Source organism: Ranitomeya variabilis, chromosome 6 (genome assembly GCF_051348905.1).
Source record: "Ranitomeya variabilis isolate aRanVar5 chromosome 6, aRanVar5.hap1, whole genome shotgun sequence".
In the NCBI taxonomy this organism is placed as follows: Eukaryota; Metazoa; Chordata; class Amphibia; order Anura; family Dendrobatidae; genus Ranitomeya; species Ranitomeya variabilis.
The window spans coordinates 574071892-574094874 of NC_135237.1; the positions used below are offsets into that span (position 1 = coordinate 574071892).

A 22983-nucleotide genomic window follows, 5' to 3' on the forward strand; every position below is an offset into this window, starting at 1 on the left:
CCTCACATATTTATATATGTATTTTTTGCACTTTATTTTTCAGGGTGCAGCCAAGCCCAGCACCTTTGGTCTTGTAAAGTAGGGTGTCTGTTCACATGAGATGCATTTAGATAGATCAAGCAGGCTGACCAGCCCTAATAATATGGGCGTCACTAATACACAGTTATTACATACTGGGGGGCCCCAAAAGGGCACAAGGTCCAAAAAGGGTGGGGAGTCCAAGGTCAAAAGGGGTAGAGAAGGTTATGCTGAAGTTCCAAGCTGGCAATATTATATGCTGGAAATGTCACGGCCAAGACCATATAGCTGTCCCCTGACCTCCAAGCAGATGGACTGCAGCCTGGGTTGCCACTGTTCATACTATAAATATCGGGCCTGTATTGTGAACTGTCTACCCAGCAAGGGGCCACAGCTCTAGACTTCTAACCTCCGGCACATCAGTTTGTCAAAGCCAAAACATTGGCAGCAACAGTGATGGAAGTGGAAGAAGCAATTTCTGTGAGTCCTTTGACATTTTTTTAGACCAGCACCAGCACAACAGAGTCCAAGTCTTATACATGGTGAACAAATGGAGAGGATGGTGCAGGAGTATCCAGGACTGAATATCAATACCATCAGGGAGGGTTTGGACCCATTCACATTTTGGTGTTCCAAAATGGATGAGTGGCCTGAGCTCTCCTCACACACATTGGAGGTTTTATCATGCCCGGCAGCCAGCGTTCTCTCAGAATGTGTCTTCACTTTGATGAGCGAATATACTCGTTACTCGAGATCTCCCGAGCATGCTCGGGTGTCCTCCAAGTATTTTTTAGTGCTTGAAGATTTAGTTTCCAGTTCACCACCTGACAGCACCATTGGAGGACTTCCTTCTTACCCTCAGTGGGGCAGGAAAAACAAGCAGTTAAAAGGACCCTCCTCTTACCACCCACCAGGGTTTTTCCTGTCCCACTGTGGATAGGAATGGCAAGCATGTCCCCCGACGGTGCTGTGCAGATGGTGGTTATCGGAGGGGGGCCAGCCTTTCCCTTCCCCACTGCAAGACATCTGCTGCTTATACCTGCGATGGGGAGGTCCCTTAGCCTCCCCAGTGTAGCGCTGCTCCTGGGGTCGGGTACGCTCCCCAGGGGTTCTCGATCCGGGCGCCAGCATCTCCTCCAGGCCGCGGTGGCGACACTTCCAGTCGACGGGGAACAGGCTGAGGAGGGCAGCATCAACTAGTAATGCTGTCAGGATGGATTCCTGGAAATACAATTACCGGTAAGTCTAATTACCGTTTTCCAGTTCACCACCTCACAGCACCATTGAAAGCAGAAAAGGGGGAATGGGGCTGTATATGCCGTCGGCCATCCTGATAGGGAGCACCCGGTTAGTGTGCCTTCCTGATGGAAGACACAGGTAGACCTGAGGGCCCAGAGCAGACGCACGTGAGTAAGCTACTCAAAGCCATACCACAATGCCACTTCCTAATCCCCTATTTACTCTGAGGGGATACTGGGATCTCTGTGTGTTATAGGGAGAGCCTCCCACCCCTGCATCTGAAAAGAAAAAACCTGGGAAGAGTAAACGTCCCATTTGTGCAGCTAGATTACCAGAGAAACTGGCGTAAGCCGCTTTGCAAGTCATGCACGTCTAAAATCAGACTTTATTATTGACCAGCATGAGAGCAATGATATGTCAGGAGGTTCAGGCTTCCATCTCGAGTCTGAATCTTCCTCAGACCAGCCAAACAGAACCGCAAACATCGCAGAAAAGACCCAGGGAGTCCAGCCCATCTTCTGATGAAGAAGATTCCGGAGAGTCGGATCAGGAAGAAAGAGAAGACTCTAGGAAGAGGAAAGAAATATCTCTTCTCGGCTGCAGATACGGATGAACTCCTGCAGACAGTTCGTAACACCATGCAGTTACAGGACAATCCAGAGAAAACCTCAATCCAGGATGAGATGTTTGGCGGTCTCCATGCTCATGTTACTAGAGTTTTTCCGGTGAATAATCACATCCGTTCCATGATCTTGGAAGAATGGCAGGATGCGGAGAAGAGACTAATGGTGCCTAGAGACTTTACACTCCGTTTGCCTTTTAATCCAGAGGATATAAAGGTTTGGGATGAAAGTTCCCAAGTTAGATGTGCCTTTGGCTAAAGTGGCAAAGAAGATGGCAATTCCATTTGAGGACTCCTCTGCGTTGAAGGAACCAATAAATCGCAAGTCAGATGGACTGCTTAGGAGAACTTGGGAATCCTCAGCAGCAATAATATGGGCAAATATAGCAGCAACCCCTGTAGCCCGGTCCATGCATCTATGGATGGATGATTTGGAAGAACATCTTAAGGCTTAAACCTCTATAGATGTCATCCTCAAATCCTTGCCATTACTAAAGCTCACAACAGGATTCATGGCGGACGCTTCAGCGGAGTCGGTGCGATTTGCCGCCAGAAGCGAGTCTTTGTCCAATGCAGCCAGAAGAGCTATCTGGCTAAAAACTTGGTCAGGGGATATTCAAAGAATAAACTTTGTGGGATCCTGTTCTCAGGGGGTAAAGTGTTTGGGCCAATTCTAGATGATATATTAGAAAAAGCCTCAGACAAAAAAGAAAGGGTTCCCTGAGGAAAATGCGAAAAAATACCAGCCCTTTCGTAGGTCCCGACCCAGTCAGAAGACAGACTACAGGGGTAAGGGGAAAACTGGGAGATGGTCTTATCCCAAAGGTGGAAAGGATAGATACTTTATCTTCCCGGATCCTGGTTCAGGGAAACCTAATAAATGACATCAGAGTGGGAGGCTGGCAGGGCCGGACTGGCCATCAGGCATTTCTGGCAAATGCCAGAAGGGCCGGTGGCAGTCGTGGGCCGCTCACCAGCGCCAACTCACCCCCCCGCCAGCGCCGCCGCGTTCAACTATACCGGCATCTATGATGCCGGTACAGTTGAATGCAATGATGGAGGAGAGAGTGTCTGCTGTCGCTCCCTCTCCCATCATTCCCCGCTCTGCCTCTGACACTGCGGGTGCGCGATGACGTCATATCGCGCACCTGCTGTGTGTCGGGCAGGCAGACTGCAGCTGCTGAGACCGGAGCCAGGAGCAGCGCTGGCATGGGGAGAGGTGAGGAGAGTGTGTTTTTTTTGTTTGTTTTTTTTAACTATATCAATGAGTGATAACTAGATTGTGGGGCTATTGGGGGGGCTGTATTACATTCTATGGGGGCTGGCTGCATTACATTCTATGGGGGCTGGCTGCATTACATTCTATGGGGACTGTGCTGCATTACATTCTATGGGGGCTGTGCTGCATTACATTCTATGGGGGCTGTGCTGCATTACATTCTATGGGGGCTGTGCTGCATTACATTCTATGGGGGCTGTGCTGCATTACATTCTATGGGGGCTGTGCTGCATTACATTCTATGGGGGCTGGCTGCATTAAATCCTATGGGGGCTGTGCTGCATTACATTCTATGGGGGCTCTGCTGCATTACATTCTATGGGGGCTCTGCTGCATTACATTCTATGGGGGCTCTGCTGCATTACATTCTATGGGGGCTGTGCTGCATTACATTCTATGGGGGCTCTGCTGCATTACATTCTATGGGGGCTGTGCTGCATTACATTCTATGGGGGCTGTGCTGCATTACATTCTATGGGGGCTGGCTGCATTAAATCCTATGGGGGCTAGCTGCATTACATTCTATGGGGGCTGTGCTGCATTGCATTCTATGGGGGCTGGCTGTATTACATTCTATGGGGGAGGGCTGTATTACATTCTATGGGGTGCTGCATTATATTTTATGAAGGGGCTACTGTTGTGAATTCCGCTCTTGGGCTCCCTCCGGTGGTTGTAAGTGGCATTTTTGCGAGTTCTGCTCTTGGGCTCCCTCCGGTGGTTTTAAGTGGTACTGCTGCTCCTTGGATTTAGTAGTCAGCAGCTGCTTCCACTGATTGTCTTTCTGGCTCGACTATTTAGCCTGGTTCTATCCTTCAGCCTGTGCCAGTTGTCAATGGTTCCTGGTTGGATTCACATCTCTGCTTGGATTTCCCTGATATTCTGACCAGTTCAGCAAAGATAAGTCCTTGCTTTGTTCTTTTGCAGTCCACTTGTTGTGGACTTAATCTTTCTGCACTTTCTATGTTTTTTCTAGTCCAGCTTGTCAGTATGGATTTATTCAGTTAAGCTGGAAGCTCTGGGAAGCAGATTTACCCTCCACACCTTTAGTCAGGTGTGGAGATTTTTGTAAACTCTGTGGTGGATTTTTCTAGTTTTTAATACTGACCGCACAGTATTCTTTCCTGTTCTATTTATCTAGTTGGACTGGCCTCCTTTGCTACATCCTGGTTTCATTCTGCATATGTCATTTCTCTCTCCACTCACAGTCAATATTTGTGGGGGGCTGCCCTATCCTTTGGGGATTTTCTCTGAGGCAAGATAGCTTTCCTGTTTCTATCTTTAGGGGTAGTTAGTCCTCCGGCTGTGACGAGGTGTCTAGGGAGTGACAGGAACATCCCACGGCTACTTCTAGTGTTGTGTTAAGCTCAGGAACTGCGGTCAGTACAGGTACCACCTCCTCCAGAGCACGTCCCATGTTTCTCCTAAACCACCAGCTCATAACAGGCTACATTATATTCTATGGGGGCTGCATTATGCTCTATGAGGGGGCTACCATATATTATATATGCAGTGGCTGCATTATACTATATGAGGGGGCTGCATTATATTCTCTGGAGGGTTACATTATACTCAGGGCTACAATATATTCTGTGGGGTGGCTGCATTATACTCTGGGGTGGCATCATTATACTATATGTGGGCTGCATTATACTGTATCGAGGACTATGGGGAATGCATTATACTATATGAAGAACTATGTGGTGCATTATACTATGGGACGTGAATTGTACTACATGGATGACAATGGCGGGGCATTATACTATATGGAGCACTATGAGGAATGTATTATACTATTTGGAGGACTGAGGAGTATTATACTATAGGGAGGACTGTGGCAGTACATTATACTATATGGAGGACTGAGGAGTGTATTATACTATATGGAGGAATTGCAGTGTATTTTAATATAGGGAGAACTATGTGGAGTGTATTATACTACATGGAGGACTATGGGGAGTGTATTATACTATATGGAGGAGTGCATTATACTATATGGAGGACTGATGAGTGTATTATACTATATGGAGGACTGAGGTGCACATTATACTATATGGAGGACTATGGGGTGTATTATACTAAACAAGCAAAATGCTGCCTATTCATCGAGTGATTGGATTGTTTATGTGGGAACAAAATTACTTGTTCTCAGCCGCACATCGCCGGTGTAAACTGTAGATGTGCTGCTGATAACATGATACTGTATGGGGACACATTGATCTAATTGTGATTGTTCTGTTCCCTTCATTCTTTCTCAGTTGGTCTAAAGAGGCCGGGAAACAAGCGAGCGACTTCAGTATTGTCGATCACACTCATTTAGCGGCCTGAGATTAGCGCATGTAAATTGTTGTGAATTCTGCTCTTGGGCTCCCTCCGGTGGTTGTTTGTGGTGGTGCAGTTGTCTCTGGGTTATAGTCCAGGGCAGTTGTTTCTGCTAATTGCAGCTCTATTTGGTATTTAGGTGTGCTGGATTCATTAGTCAGTGCCAGTTGTCCATTGTTCTTGGAGGGTTTACATCCCTGTCTGGTTCCTTCTGCTCTGCTGCCCATTTAGCCAAGATAAGTGTCTGGTTTATTTTCCTGCAGCACACATGCACTGTGCTTTTCAGTTCAGAACAATTTATTGTTTTGTCTTGTCCAGCTTTGACTGTGTTTGGATTTATTCAGTCTAGTTGGATTCTCTGGAGATGCAGATATACATTCTATGTCTTTAGTTAGATGTGGAATTTTTGTATTTTCTGCTGTAGATATTTTCAGAGTTTTAATATTGACCGCTTAGTACTCTGTCCTATCCTTTACTATTTAGCTAGAAGTGCCTCTTTTGCTAAATCCTGTTTTCAGCCTGTGTGTTGTGAATTCTGTTCTTGGGCTCCCTCCGGTGGTTATAAGTGGTAGTGCTGCTGTCTGTCCTTCACAGCAGTTATCAGGTGTGTCCACTCTGGACTGGGCTATTTAGCCTGGCTTCACCCTTTAGTGAGTGCCAGTTGTCCATTGTTTCTGGAGGATTCACATCTCTTCATGGTCTCTCCTGCTTCCTGGTCTTTTCACCAAGATAAGTCCTGCTTGTTTTGCAGCCCACATTTTGTGGGCCTTATTGTTCAGTGCATTTCATGTTTTTTCTTGTCCAGCTTAATCTGTGTAAGGATTTATGCAGTCAAGCTGGAATCTCTGGAGAGGCAGATATACCCTCCATGTCTTTAGTTAGATGTGGAGTTTTTTGTATTTTCTGTGGTGGACATTTCCTAGTATTTTAATACTGACCGCATAGTTCTCTGTCCTATCTTTCCTATTTTAGCTAGATTGGCCTCCTTTGCTAAATCCTGTTTTCAGCCTGTGTATGTTTTTTCCTCTCCTCTCACAGTCAATATTTGTGGGGGGCTGCCTATCCTTTGGGAATTTTCTCTGAGGCGAGATAGCTTTCCCTTTTCTATCTATAGGGTTAATTAGTCCTCCGGCTGTGTCGAGGTGTCTAGGATCAGTAGGTACATCCCATGGCTACTTCTAGTTGCGGTGTTAAGTTCAGGGTCCGCGGTCAGTACAGATACCACCTTCTCCAGAGTACGTCTCATGCTGCTCCTAGGCCACCAGATCATAACACCTGTGTGTGTCTTTACTCTTATATTCACCGTCAATATTTGTGGGGGGCTGCTTATCCTTTGGGGTTTCTGCTCTGAGGCAAGATAGAATTCCCATTTCCATCTATAGGGTTATTTAGTCCTCCGGCTGTGTCGAGGTGTCTAGGATGTGTTAGGTACACCCCACGGCTACTTCTAGTTGCGGTGTCAGTTTAGGGTTGTGGTCTGTACAGGTACCACCTTCTCCAGAGAAGGTCTCATGCGGCTCCAAGGCCACCGGATCATAACAGTAAATACAGCAGAAATGCTTCGCAGGGAGACCAGGCATGGATGATGACAGTTGTAGTTAGCACACGGTGCCTGGGAATAGCGCTAACTCGACCGCCAGAGCATTTAATTCTGGTATGTGTAATGACTTTTAGGGTTGTTGTCAGCTGCGTAATGTCAGCTGCTATCAATCCCTGGTATAAGTAATGGAGAGGTGTCTATCAGACACCCCCACTACTAGCCTGGACCTGGCGAGATCCAGCGACTCTGAAGAGCGGTGACGGCAGTAACAATACCGCTCTTCACAGTCACCAAGCGCAGCGCAATACCCAGAATATCTGAAGAGCTGTGACGTTACTGATGTCACCGCTCTTCAGAGTCACCGGGTCTCGTGCTGCGCAGTGGAACCAAAAGTGGCTGTAGGCAAAGTTTATGGAGCATCAGAATGAGGTTCCACAGCCTTTGGTCGTTTCATCCCTTCATTATCTACGAGATCCAGTTATGTAGGTAAAGTAGCGGCTTCTCTTGGTAATGCAACTAAAAGCAATAAATAGGACTGAGCTGTAATGCTAGTTACGGCTGTAATTATATGTTATATAGTCGTGCGGCGGCCCCCAGGCGCCGGGCAGCGGGGTACTCGGTACCGGGTCATCTCTGTCTCGGTTCTGGGGATGTCACGGTGGCCAGACCCGGTCCGTGGCCCTGCTAAGGGGCGCCCAATTAATGGTGATGAAAGTTTGTCGTGTTACACTCCCCTCACTTCTTGCAACCTACAAGTATACAAAGATATTTTACAGTCACCATGTGACAAGTGGGCCTGTGTAACTTCAAATGCCAGGGCTGAATTTTAGTCCCAGTCCAGCCCTGGAGGCCGGTTATAAAAATTTCTAGGGGGTTGGCAGAATATATCCAAAAATCCATGGATTCTTCAGGTAATCGTTCAGGGTTACAAGCTAGAGTTCACCAGCCTTCCTTCAGAAAAGTTCATAGTAACCAGATCCTATCCCCTCTTAAACTCCCCTATGTGGCCAGACATCCAGGAGTTACCACAGATGCCAGTCAGTACGGTTGGGGCGGACATATAGGAAGGACATACTACCAGGGGAAGTGGAGTCTGGAGGTTACAACCAAATCATCGAATTTCAGAGAACTTTATGAGATTTGGAAAGTGCTTTACCAAGTCCAGTCACAGGTCAGAGACAGACTGACAATGTGACAGCAGTGGCATTTCTAAGGCATCAGGGAGACCCAAGAAATCCATCTCTACAGCACCTAGCAGACCAGATTTTCAGATGGGCAGAAAAATCCGTCAGATCCATCTCGACGGTCCACCTCGAAGGTGCCAAAAATCAGGTGGCAGACTTTTTGAGCAGAACGCCAATAGATCCCAGAGAGTGGGAGATAAATCCAGAAGTGTTCAGCAGCATATGCCAGCAGTGGGGAACGCCTCAAGTGGATCTCTTTGCCACCAGGTCAAATGCAAAGACCAGAACATTTTTCTCTCTCAATCACCTGGAGGGAGCAGCAGGAGTCGTCGCTCTGTCTCAACCTTGGGGAGAAGGTCTTCTGTACGCTTTTCCACCTCTTCCACTGATCCCGAGAACACTCAGGAATATACGAGACGAGTGAGCAACAGTAATCGTGGTGGTTCCCTTTTATCCAAGAATAAGCGGATTCTCCCTACTATCCAGAAAGTTCTATACTTCTACCGAAGAGACAGGATCCACTGTACCAAGGTCTGGTGTTCCACAGCAACCCAGACTCACTCCAGCTATCCTGAATGCCTAACCCTAAGATCGAGAGGCCTGTCAGAGGAAAAGATCACCACACTTCAAGCAAGCAGGAAGCTGGTGACTCCAGCAATCTATAAGATCTGGAAGCGATTTTGTTCCTTTTTAGAAGTCCTGGTAGATACTTCAAATCCGGACATTCCTAGGATACTTGACTTTCTACAACTAGGATTTAAAAAAGGCCTCTGGACTAGCACTCTAAAAGTACACATTGCGGCCCTTAGTATCTTCATCGACTCCTCTATGGCCTCCCATCTTTGGATAGCAAGGTTCTCTAGAGCCACACAGAGAATGAGACCTATTGTGAGAAAATCATCTCCACACTGGGACCTAAAATTAGGCCTCAATGCTCGGTGTAGATCCCCATACCTGTTATCAGAGGACATGGATATAGCCACTCTCTCTTTTAAGGGTATGTGCACACGTCCGGATTTCTTGCAGAAATTTCCTGAAGAAAACGGGAAATTTTCTGCAAGAAATCCGCATTTTTTTTTTTTCGTTTTTTTCCGTTTTTTTCGTTTTTTTTAGCATTCTGCAAGCGTAATTAGCTTGCAGAATGCTAAAGTTTTCCAAGCGATCTGTAGCATCGCTTGGAAAACTGACTGACAGGTTGGTCACACTTGTCAAACATAGTGTTTGACAAGTGTGCCCAACTTTTTACTATAGATGCAGCATCTATAGTAAAAGATAGAATGTTTAAAAATAATAAAAAAAATAAGAAAATGCTTATACTCACCTCAGCGGTGTCCGCTCCTCTTCCTATAGCTGGTGTGTGCGCGCAGGACCTTCCATGATGTCTCTGTCATGTGAGCGGTCACGTGAGCGGTCACATGACCGCTCACGACCAATCACAAGACAGTGACGTCATCACAGGTCCTTCACCGCATACCAGCTATAGGAACCGAAGCGGCAGCATGCAGCGGTGAGGTGGGAAGACATCGAGGGTGAGTATAGGACTATTTTTTATTTTAATTCTTTTATTTTTGACCAATTATATGGTGCCCAGTGCGTGGAGGAGAGTCTCCTCTCCTCCACCCTGGGTACCAACCGCACATAATCTGCTTACTTCCAGCAAGGTGTGCACAGCCCCGTGTGGGAAGTAAGCAGATCAATGCACTCCTAGGTGTGCGGAATCCCCGCAATTTTAATGAACATGTTGCTTTTTTTTCCGCGATGCGATTTTTTCGCGAAAAAAAAAAAAATCGCAACATTTGCACAAAAAATGTGGAATACACTGTAAATAATAGGAGGCATATGTTAGCGTTTTTTTCGCGTTTTTATAGCGAAAAAAACGCTAAAAATCCTGAACGTGTGCACATGGCCTAAAACAGCCTTTTTGATAGCCATCACTTCAGCTAAGAGATTAGGGGAAATGCAAGTGCTATCCATACCTTCAGGTTTTTGATGACAGAATAGTCTTAAGACTTAACCCCGCCTTTCTCCCCAAAGTAGTTTCATCTGCAAACATGAACCAGGAAGTAATCCTTCCCTCGTTCAACATCGCCAACATCCTAGAAACTCAAAAGAGGGTGTCTATCATAACCTGGACGTTAGAGAGACGGTTTTAAAATACCTAAGGGTGACTGAAGGTTGGAGACGAGACACGAACCTGTTCGTACAGTATGGGGGACCAAATAAAGGTTGCAAATCAGCAAAGTCTGCAAATCAGCAAATCAGCGTGTAGGCTGAACCCACTAAAGGCTTACTATAAAACGCTATAGTACAAATTAACTTTTTCTTTATTTCTCTTTTCTAAGTGCAACATCTAGCAACCATCTCTCTATGGCTTCCGGAGGACTCACTAACCCCTACGGGTTCACTTTATTGAAACTCAGTTTTCAATTCTCTCTTGTCCTCATTCTCTAAGGTTCGTCATTAAACATTCTCTTTTACTATCTTACTAACTACATACTATTCCTATGTAGAACATCATTACTATCTAACTTTCTTAAGGCAACATTATACTAAGTGCAACACATGAACATTCCCTTTCAGAGGGACATCTCAAGTCTCTTTGAGGTAGTGCAGACTCTCAATCTGCGAGTCCGTTTGAAGCAAGAACTTCTGCGCTGTATTCAGGAACAATCTCTTCAAAAAGCTCTCCTTTTTGTAAAACTGATAGGGTGCACCTTTAAGAAGGTGCAAACTATATACAACACAGTTTGTGAATCATTCACCGTCCATGATTCGGCAGTCTTTTCAAAACAATGATGAACTTCGTTCAAAACAAAAACAATAGGGATCCCGGGTAAACAAAGGGATCCCTTTAAGGACTAACCCTGGTCGGGAGTTAGCAGAAAAACAGCAGGAAGACAAACAGTTAAATGAACTATATACATTTGCATGGCATCGAGGTTTATTCTCACAGTAGGTTGCAAGGCATCAGCGGGTAGCGAACACTTCCTGACAGGGAAAGCTTTGGCTCCTTGTTTTCGGCTGATGGGATGTCAATGTCATTGGTTTGTCTCTCCGATGCGGCCAGGTCTCCCGGTGTCTGGATTCGAATGTCAGCTTTGGTAGCAAGTTCAGTAGCGGCAATAATGCACACAGTGGTGGTAGTAGTAGGATTTGTCAATTCAGGGTAAATCGTGGTTAGGACAGCAGGTGGCGCTATTCCAGGCTCGCATCGCTTAACATTCTGAGCGCACCAGCCTTGCACACTCCGATGGCGAGTGTAGGTCACCCGGTCCCCTCGGTGTAAGATTTGGTTATCGTACCCATCGTGGGACGGGGTCTTCACGTTGTAGTTGGTAAAGAAGATTTCAGTCGGCACTCCCGGTTCCTGTATAAAGCCCCAACCCCGTTTCGGGTGAAAGGCTAGTACAGTCCCCTGTTTTGTCAAGTCTTTCTTACCGCGTTCAGTCTTTAGTCTTTGTACTTTTGGTGGGTCATTTTGTTCTGTCTCCTTTCTGTCCTTCCAGTGTAAAATTAAGCATTGTTTATATTGTTCCCAGGTGAGCGCAGCAATGCTGAGTCCTGTCTGGCCCCGTCTGGTCCAATCCTTGGGGTATCCCATTGGAAGATCACCCCATCTGAGCTCACATCTAGCGGTTCTCCCATAGTCGTCGGCAACAGAGGCACCAGCTTTTCCATAGTGCCTGGGGTTATCACTACCAGCTCAGCGGTGAGGACTCGGTCATTGTCGGGACGGGGAGCGGTCACGGGAGCAGGATCGGTCGGGAGAGCAGGGGAGCTTTCCATACCTGCGTCTGATGTGGTTCCACCGATGCCGATCTGTTCCATTGACGAGGACACTGGAATCGGCTGCAGCCCGAACTGCGGTTCCTCCAATGCGACCTTCTCGCACGGCTCCGACTTCCGTGGCTTTGCAGCGGCTGGCTCCACGTTTGGGATAGGCTGGCTCGGCTCCGCCGCCTGCAGCTCCGGGAAGTTCGCATCCTCCAACTGCGGCGGGTTCGGGTTCGTCCCCGGTTGGCGAGGACAGGCCGGGATCACTTCGCCGTCGTTCAGGGACTCGCTGGTCGCCATCCCTGCTCTGGGACCTTCGGCGGCACATGCACGTTGTTTCTCCATTTTCTGAGGGCGGAGCACCTTCTTCCTCTCGTTCCCGCTGTTGCAAATCAGGAGGCGGTTCTCCTCTGCTTCGGGGCAGGTCGTCATCTTGCAGCAGTAGTCGGAGGGGGCGGTCGCTACTTCTGGCGCTGCTTTGGTAGTCTCCTCCCATGGCACGCCCTTCTCTCGCGCTCCTCGTGGCGCTGTAATGGCGGCGGTTTTGGCGGGAACTTCTGGCGGCAAGTGGCAATCTACAGTCTTTGCAATAAGTCACAGTTCAAGCACAATTTAGACACAGTTCCAAGGCACACATGACCTGATGTTCAGGCTTAAGTAGATCCTGTTCGTGACGCCAAGTTTGGAGCGCCCCCAGACGCAGGGCCGCGGGGTACTCAGTACCGGGCCTCTCAGTCTCGGTCCTGGGGTTATTTTATAGGGACCCTAGAGACGCCCCTCTCCCACAATTTGCCTCCGTTGTCTTCATTAGGTGATTTAGGTGAGACAGCCAACCTATAGTTAACTGCCCTGCCGTTGGTTCGAAGTAATGCTTAGAGCCCAATACTCCCTTGGCGTTCCGGCCACCGGCTACGCGCCTCAGTAGGATGTTGCCGATCTCGGGGCACGACTCCTACTGGTTCTATCGCCTTTGTGCTGTCATCTCGTTTCTCACTTCTCCACAATATACTTCGCTTCGTGTCCTTTCTTGAGATGCCGCCGCAATGAGGTGCAGGCACGGCTCCGTAACGATCTGTCCTTTTCGCTAGGCCTCTGTCAGGATCCCGCCCCTGACAGGGACCCCCCTGAATCTTCCCAGTAACTCCCTTTCTCACAGGATGTTGCCTGGGCAAAACCCAGTCAGCTTCTCCCTAACTTCCTATCCAGCCCCCAGTTTTACCAGAGTGTGAGGAGTGGCCTAATACATAGAACCCTTTGCTCCCTCTGGCGGCCGGAATGTGAAGTGTAATGTGTGACTGTGATACCTGGTCAGATGAACTCCTTTAGTGCAATCAGATGTAACATCACTACCCTTAGTGGCGGAGCGACATTACTGCAATGACCAGGACTCTGGGGCGCTGCACTAATGTGATGTAACATTGGTGTAGAATTTGTTAATAAACCCTCTTCTTTTGCATCCATCCAGATGTTGGACTTTGGAAAATCACTGGTGGGTGGTAAGGGGAGGGTCCTTTTAACCGCTTGTTGTTCCTGTCCCACATTGGGTAAGAAGGACGTCCTCCAATGGTGCTGTCAGGATGGATTCCTGGAAATACAATTACTGGTAGGTCTAATTACTGTTTTTTATTGCCGCAGCTGAATGATTTACATCTGTTAGCCAGCATAAGTACATGTGGGGATTCCCTAGCAACCAGGCAACCCCCATATATACTTATGCCGGCTAACAGATGTAAATCATTCAGCTGCGGCAGTAAAAACGAAATCTCCGAGCACTAAAAAATACTCGGAGGCCCCCCGAGCGTGCTCGAGAAATCTCAAGTAACGAGTATATTTGCTCATCACTAGTGTTGAGCATTCCGATGCTGCAAGTATCGGGTATCGGCCGATACTTGCTGTATCGGAATTCCGATACCGGGATTCCGATACTCTTGTGGTATCGGGTATCGCAACAACATTAATGTTAAAATGTGTAAAAGAGAGAATTAAAATAAAAAATATCGCTATACTCACCTGTCCGACGCAGCCGGGACTTCAGCGAGGGAACCGGCAGCGTTGTTTGTTTAAAATTCGCGCTATTACTTGGTTACGTGAATTCCCGGCTTGTGATTGGTCAGGTCGGCCACGTTGCCGGGACGCGGACCAATCACAGCAAGCCGTGACGAAATTACGTCACGGCTTGCTGTGATTGGTCAGGGCGGCCATATTGCCGGGACGCGGACCAATCACAAGCCGTGACGTCACGGGAGGCTGGACACGCGCCCATTTTAAAATGAGCGCGTCCAGCCTCCCGGCTTGTGATTGGTTGACCGCGGCGCAACCAATCACAAGCCGTGACATCACGGGAGGCTGGACACGCGCCCATTTTAAAATGAGCGCGTGTCCAGCCTCCCGTGACGTCACGGCTTGTGATTGGTCAGGGCGGCCATATTGCCGGGACGCGGACCAATCACAGCAAGCCGTGACGTAATTTCGTCACGGCTTGCTGTGATTGGTCCGCGTCCCGGCAACATGGCCGACCTGACCAATCACAAGCCGGGAATTCACGTAACCAAGTAATAGCGCGAATTTTAAACAAACAACGCTGCCGGTTCCCTCGCTGAAGTCCCGGCTGCGTCGGACAGGTGAGTATAGCGATATTTTTTATTTTAATTCTTTCTTTTACACATTTATATGGTTCCCAGGGCCTGAAGGAGAGTTTCCTCTCCTTCAGACCCTTGGAACCATCAGGAATACCGTCCGATACCTGAGTCCCATTGACTTGTATTGGTATCGGGTATCGGTATCGGATTGGATCCGATACTTTGCCGGTATCGGCCGATACTTTCCGATACCGATACTTTCAAGTATCGGACGGTATCGCTCAACACTACTCATCACTAGTCTTCACCACTGCTGGTGGTATCCCTGAAAGTGTAGACCACCTAACTCTCAACAAGGTGAACAAGTCATGGAACTCCAAGGACTTTTACACAGTCGCAGATTGTACAAACTAGGTGATATTGCAATTTTTAGTGTGATGCCTTAACGTCACAAAACTGCACTATGTGATAACTTTGGTGTGGCTTCTGTGCCTGCTGTTAACAAATTTGTGGAAATGTGAACACTCCTGGTTGGTCTACATCTGCTGGGTTAGCTATAGTGGAAGACGTGGCAGTCCCTATTATAATATTTCTATCTCTTGACATTTATTCCACTTTGGTGGTGTAAGGCCCTCATTTTTTTTAAAGTGTAAACACATTGGATATAGTGGAAGACCTGTCTGTCCTGATTGTACTATTTCTACTGTGGTGAAATTGACGACACTTCTGTGGTGTCTGTTAATATTTTTTCTAAATGTGTAGATGTAACACCAAAGGTAACTGGTTGTTACAGTGATGTTGCCTTCCTTTCAGGGAGGGTGATATCACACTTGGAGGATTCTCTTTACCAGGTAAGGCACCCAAATACAACACAATCTGAATCCAGGCCAGAAGGGGGAGCTCAGGACTCGGATTCAGGGGAGCTTCCCTTAGCTATAGGCTTCCTGGTCTGGAGGAGGAGTTAAGGCAGTCTAGAGGAGAGAGTGAGAGGAGAAGGAAGTCTGGAACAGACAGAGGGGCCGAGCAGGCACGTGGGAGCTGCGACCCCTGGAAAGAGTGAGAATTTGAAGGAGTTGAATAGTGGAGGAGCTTAGAGGAAAGGAGCACAGAGGAGGAAGAGGCTCAGAAGGGGAACAGCGGAAGGACACCCTCAGCCAAAGCACAGAAGCCGGGAACCGGGAGCCCGAGGTCGTGTTGTTCTCCTGGACGCGAGACAGAACCGGAGGGCATAGGACTGTATGTCAATTGCCTCCATCAAGTCTGAGGTGAAGCAGTAACCTGAGAGCCCGGGTCATGATAGAGACCCTATAAACAGGCTCGCACTGCCTATCGTACAGACATCTGTCTTAGGACAGGAGAAAGGGGACTTTGCAACCAAGCTTCAAGTGGCAGGGACCTCGCCAACTAAACGGCGCAGGTAGGAAAGGCTTACGGACCTCACCTGAGAGAGGGATCCCCTATTTCCTCCAAGCCAGCCGGACCACAGCTACCCTGCACTTGGTACCCTGGACTGAGGACTGCTATTATCAGTAAACCAGGTAAAGACTGCAAACCTGTATCCTCGTTCTTTGCCATACCATCCACCACACCATCAGTGCCCTACACATGGGAAGCCCTGGGGACCCAGCTTCACCTATGGGAAGCATCACCATCTTGCTGTATACCATCACCCCAGAGGACCCCTTTAAGCAGCGTTGGTCCCCACTGACCGAACACCACAGGTGGCGACACGAACAATAAACTTTATTCATAAAGCCCCTAAAAGACATTCCCCTTAAATTGGGCACCCAGGGCCACGGACTGGGTCGCAGCCACCGTGGCATCCCCTTTAATACCGGAGCCAGTATCGAGTACCCCACGGCCCAGGCGGGGGACTCAGATACTGGCTGGGTCTCCTTCATGCATGTTGCCTGTAGCAGTAGGCCTCCGAGACCATCAGGCCTCCACCTCCTTGGATTCAACTACCCGTGTTACTATCCTTAGATTTTTCTGACAATGATAGTCTATGAAACTGATATTTGTGTCACCTGAGTGTGACTCAGCATGAAAGCAGGTAGAGGTGTTACATGTGGTGTCAGGGCTCCCAGCGCAGAAGGCCTACACCGATCCCTCACCCACCTCTTAATTTCTGGCCCAGACCCCGATACCTCATGCAGACCCCATGGCTGACTGCTGCTGTGCCTTTAGCAAATTTCCACTGTGGGTCAATTGCTGCCACTTTTCCTGGTGTCTGCCTGTACTTTTTGTAAATCTTTGGACTCCAAGTTGGGCCTCCTTCATGTGTGTTGCCTGAATTTGGCAGGGCTCCCAGAACCCCAGGCCAGCACCTGTTAATCATTCACCTGTTATATGTTTAATCTAGAAATGCTGGCCCTGTCCTAGGCATCCATGCTGCACAATTATACTATTTGTACTCTTGTCATTTGAGGCCACTTTTCCTGGTGTCTGCCCCTAATTTGACCGGTTTTTGGCAGCTTTGTCCTCCCCCTTGAACTCCACTTTCTCAATGGAAGCATTGCATGGGCCCATTATATTCTGTATGGAGCATTACATGGGACTAGTGATGAGCGAATATCCTCGTTACTCGAGATTTCTCGCGCACGCTCGGGGGTCCTCCGAGTATTTTTTAGTGCTCGGAGATTTAGTTTTTCTTGACGCAGCTGAATGATTTACATCTCTTAGCCAGCTTGATTACATGTGGGGATTCCCTACCAACCAGGCAACCCCCACATGTACTTATGCTGGCTAACAGATGTAAATCGTTCAGCTGCGGCAAGAAAAACTAAATCTCCGAGCACTAAAAAATACTCGGAGGACCCCCGAGCATTCTCGAGAAATCTCGAGTAACGAGTATATTCGCTCATCACTACATGGGGCCCCTTATACTGTATGGAGCATTATATGGAGCCCATTATACTGTATGGAGAACTGTTGGGCCACTTATACTGTGTGAGGCAATTTATAGGGGCCATTATATAATGTACGGATCATTACATATGGCCCATTATACTGTACGGATCATTACATATGGCCTATTATATTGTATGGAACATTATATGGGCTCATTATGTACTGCATGGAGCACTATTTGTAGCTCACTATACTGTATGGAAACATTATGATATTCATAACAGCTTAAGAAGAGAACCATGTAACGTTAAAAACTATATTCTAAGTTTTATTAAAATACTACTAAATTACACAAAATAGCACAAAAAACAGTATCAAAGTGTCCAGCAGGGGGCGCCCTGACCTTACCAAGACCAGTAGATCTCCCTAAAGTGCTTCCATCAAGATGTACGTTCACCTAGAATGTGAGGGGGGAAACAATCCTCCAAGGGTTAATGGATACCGCAGTAATAATATACAGTTATTACAGCCTCCATATTACTGCGGTAGACATTAACCCTTGGAGGATTATTATACCAATAGGACACATAGATGGCAAAGCTCCAGAAGGCGGCCCATGCCAGGACCTGGAGGGGATCAGTGACGATGACGACCATGGAGATCTCCTCCTCCGCGGGGACGATCATCAGGAGAAATATCCAGACGTTCCACAAAGCCCAAAGGGGTCGCAGACACAAGGGCCAGTATCGGGGTTCATCTATGCCAACACGTCATCAACATCGCAGCTTAACCCCTTAAGGGCCAGCGGGATTTTCGCTTTTGCGTTTCCGTTTTTCACTCCCCTTCTTTCCAGAGCCATAACCTTTTTTATTTTTCCATCAATTTGGCCATGTGAGGGCTTATTTTTTGCGGGATGAGCTGTACTTTTGAACGACACCATTGGTTTTATCATGTCATGTACTAGAAAACAGGAAAACAATTCCAAGTACTGTGAAATTGCAAAAAAAGTGCAATTCCACAATTATTTTTGGATTTTTTTTTACCATGTTCAATAAACGCTAAAACTGAGCTGCCATTATGATTCTCCAGGTCATTACGAGTTCACAGACACCAAACATGTCTCGGTTATTTTTTTTTTATTTAAGTGGTAAAAAAAAACACATCCAAAATTTGTATATGGAGATTATACAGCACCATGGACCCCAGCACTGCAAAGCTGCAGTGCTAACCACTGAGCCACCGTGCTGCCCAATACATACTACAGTGCTAACCACTGAGCCACCGTGCTGCCCAATACATACTACAGTGCTAACCACTGAGCCACCGTGCTGCCCAATACATACTACAGTGCTAACCACTGAGCCACCGTGCTGTCCCCAGCACTACACGGAGGTTACACAGCACTATATGGAGGTTACACAGCACTATATGGAGAGTACACAGCACTATATGGAGAGTACACAGCACTATATGGAGGTTACACAGCACTATATGGAGGTTACACAGCACTATATGGAGGTTACACAGCACTATATGGAGGTTACACAGCACTATATGGAGGTTACACAGCACTATATGGAGATTACACAGCACTATATGGAGGTTACACAGCACTATATGGAGGTTACACAGCACTATATGGAGGTTACACAGCACTATATGGAGGTTACACAGCACTATATGGAGGTTACACAGCACTATATGGAGATTACACAGCACTATATGGAGGTTACACAGCACTATATGGAGGTTACACAGCACTATATGGAGGTTACACAGCACTATATGGAGGTTACACAGCACTATATGGAGATTATACAGCACTATATGGAGGTTACACAGCACTATATGGAGGTTACACAGCACTATATGGAGATTACACAGCACTATATGGAGATTACACAGCACTATATGGAGATTACACAGCACTATATGGGGATTATACAGCACTATATGGGGATTATACAGCACTATATGGAGATTATTCAGCATTATATGGGGATTATACAGCACTATATGGAGATTATTCAGCATTATATGGAGGTTACACAGCACTATATGGAGGTTATACAGCACTATATGGAGGTTATACAGCACTATATGGAGGTTATACAGCACTATATGGAGATTATTCAGCATTATATGGAGATTATTCAGCACTATATGGAGGTTATACAGCACTATATGGAGATTATACAGCACTATATGGAGGTTATACAGCACTATAAGGGGATTATACAGCACTATATGGAGATTATTCAGCATTATATGGAGATTACACAGCACTATATGGAGGTTATACAGCACTATATGGGGATTATACAGCACTATATGGAGATTATTCAGCACTATATGGAGATTATTCAGCACTATATGGAGGTTATACAGCTACACATGGAAAACAGGCAGGAATGTAATGTTTACCTGCTAGGCTTCCAAACAAATGCTCTATCAGGACGCAGTGGAGCTATGGAGTTAAGATGGCGGCAACACAGGTGCAGAAATACAGATGAGGCAACTGCTCCCAGCCTACAATCCATGGAGGGGCGGCTGCTGGGTATATTAGTGCACAATAGAGGCCTGTATCACACAGGTGATGCATCCAGGTGAGCAGCTTGTCAGTGACGCCCACACTCTGCCATCAGGCGGCTGCCCCGCACTATCCACACACATCCCATGTGAACAGACGCCACAGGTTACAAGACCGAATGGGCCCAGCTGCACCCTGAAAAATAAAGTGCAGAAATGTTTGGAGGCTTTTCAGGTCCCCTTTTTGTGATTTTGCTGTTTAGTGATAGGGCTACTTCTCACCTGCGAGAAATACGTCCCAGTCTCGCAGGTTAAAGCCCTCCTCTGGCACCGGCACTCCAGAGCGGAGCGTGCGGCCGCACAGCAATACATGGAGCGGCACCCTCCGCTCTGGAGTGCCGGCGTCAGTGCAGGGTTTTAACATGCGAGACTCGCAACTGAGAAGGAGCCCTTAGGGTTTGCAAGTGTGAGGATTGTCAGCACTATATGTAGGTTATACAGCACTATATGGAGGTTACACAGCACTATATGGAGGTTATGTAAGTGTGGCGCCTCAGGGTCCTGGTGGTCACAGTAGCATTGCTTTCCTCATGGGGAGAGTGATGTTACGTTAGGAAGCGATGAAGGATAATGCTCATCAGGTAATCAGTCACCATGCACACAACATGTTCACTCTCCAGGCCACAAGGGGGAGCTTTTGATCCTATTTCTAGTGACTCCCCTGTATATGCAAATATATTGAGGTTTGGAGGAAAAGTTAGTCACATAGTGCCAGGAAGCAGACTGGAGCAGTCTGAGGCAGGGAGAAAGCATGAGGGGCCGTGCAGCCACAAGAAAGTGCTGCAGCCCCTGGAAAGAGATATAGAGAAGGAAAGGACATCGTTCAGTGAGCGTGCAGGAGAGTGAAGCACAGGAGAGGAATGGTCAGGGGAGACCATCTGTGAGCAGGCTGCCTCCTTCTGAAGCGTAGATAACCGGTAGCCGGATCACCGAGGTTGTAAGGGCCTCTACGACTTACAGCAGAGACCGGCAGGACAGCTGAACTGCAAGTTACCTGTCCGCCACACACACCTGAGACACAGTAACACATAGAGCTCAGGGCGTGATAGAGTTCCTGTAAAAAGGCTCGAGTTACCTGTGATGCAGGTATTGTCCTATCCTATATGGGGGACAGAAGAACTGTGAGGACCTTATCTAAAGCCATAGGCAGTAAGGGACTACAACACCACCGCGCTAGAGGAAGGCTTTCATCTCCACCTGGTAAAGGGGACTCTGCATTTGCTTCCAAGCCAGCCGGACCCTGCCTGTACCTGTGATCTGGTGCCCTGGACTGTGGCTGCCTGAAGTCTTCAGTAAACCAGGTAACGAGACTGCAAACCTGCGTCCTCAGTTCTTTACTGCACCATTCACCATCTCCATCTATACACCGGGAGCCCTGGGGATACACTTCACCTGTGGGAAGTTGTACCATCTAGCTGCATAACATCACCCCAGCGGACCCCTTAAAGCAGCGTCGGTCACCACTGACTGAATACCACAGGTGGCGTCACTAACACAAACTTTATTCCCTTTAAAGACCTTTCCCCTTTTATATGGGTGCCCAGGGCCACGGACCGGGTCACCATAGAGACATCCCCCTATGAACACCGGTACCGCGTACCCCACGGCCCTGGTGGGTGACTCATAAGGAACATCAGGCTGTGGGTTCCTATGAGACATCCGGTCCGGAACTGCTAAGGCCGCGTCCAGTGTTGCATGGGGGAAGGAAATGGGAGACAGAAAGTGTTGCAGAGTGCGTTTTCTTGCAGTCACCGCTGTAGTTACGAGAGCTTCAATCAGCAAGATATCTTGAGTAAACAGTATTTACTTCATACTGGTAAACATGAGATACAATTCAGTGTCACACGTGCACACTGGGACATAACACGTTCAAGATGAAGAAGCAGGAAGAATCAGGAAGTAAGAAAATCAAACAACAACTGAGAGTTTCCATCTCCACATTACAGCAAGTATATAACTTTACACACTATCGCCATCTGCTGTCTGGTTAGTATAAAGTCCTCCTTTCACTTATAATAAGTCCTAATCTGTTGCATATGCCAACACCCTTTCTCAACAGTAAGGACTTATTCAATCAAACCCAACTTTTTTATTAGTCTCTGATGTTTATCAGCATTCAACGCCTTCGTGAGGATGTCTGCTGTCATTTCTTCAGTATGACAGTACTCCAACCTCAAGACTCCTTGTTCCTGATGATCTCTCAAGAAATGATATTTCACATCAATATGCTTGGTTCTTGGATTGACTCTTTCCATCTGAGCAAGAACAAGACATCCTTGATTGTCCTCTTTCAGTTTTGTTGGTGCCAACTGTGGTTGTCCTAATTCTGTCAACAATTGTCTTAACCACAGTACTTCTTGACTCGCATGTGCTGCGGCAACATATTCCGCTTCTGTTGAAGATAATGTCACAATTGACTGTTTCTTACTTGTCCAACTTATTGGTCCACCTGAGAGGAAAAAAATATGTCCACTGGTAGATCTTCTGTCAGTTGGATCTCCAGCCCAATCTGCATCAACATATCCTGTTAAAATGCAATCATCACTTGTGGGTAATTTCAGCTTAACATTGCTAGTTCCTTTCAAATAAATAACGCATTACTCTCTTCACGGCATTCCAATCAGCTTTATTTGGTTTTGATACCTTTCTACTCAGGATTCCTACTGCTGCTGCGACGTCTGGTCTTGTAACGGTTGCTATTTGAGTCTTGCATGGATTTAATTTGTTTCTGTTGCTTCTATCCATTTATTAGCTTCTTCTACAGGAAGGTTAGATATGTCTTCCCAAGAGGTAGGCTCATAGATTTTTCTTGTGCTTGTCTTGTATGAGAGACGTTTTGGTGGTTTTCCTTTGTTCTCTCTCATTGAACGTCTTGGTTCTGTGTCTGTTTGTAGATGTGATTCTTCACTTTCAGTATTTTGATCTTCATTAATTTCTGCTTCTTTCTCATCAGATATTTCTTCAGTTGTGTCACTACTGGTTTTCTCATT

General features: G+C 47.1%; 1 protein-coding gene across 4 annotated transcripts in view; it reads right to left on the reverse strand.

The window, feature by feature from the left end:
* The window catches only part of LOC143783138 (cytochrome P450 2C20-like), a 522836-nt gene that overhangs the window by 207768 nt on the left and 292085 nt on the right, over positions 1-22983 (reverse strand). The window contains exon 1 of one of the 4 annotated variants that reach the window (XM_077271447.1): positions 19829-19955. The exons of the other annotated variants lie outside the window; for them this stretch is intronic. The gene's annotated coding sequence lies outside the window, so the exon portion shown is untranslated. Of the gene's footprint in view, positions 1-19828; positions 19956-22983 lie in introns of those variants that run through there. 4 annotated transcript variants of the gene reach the window in all.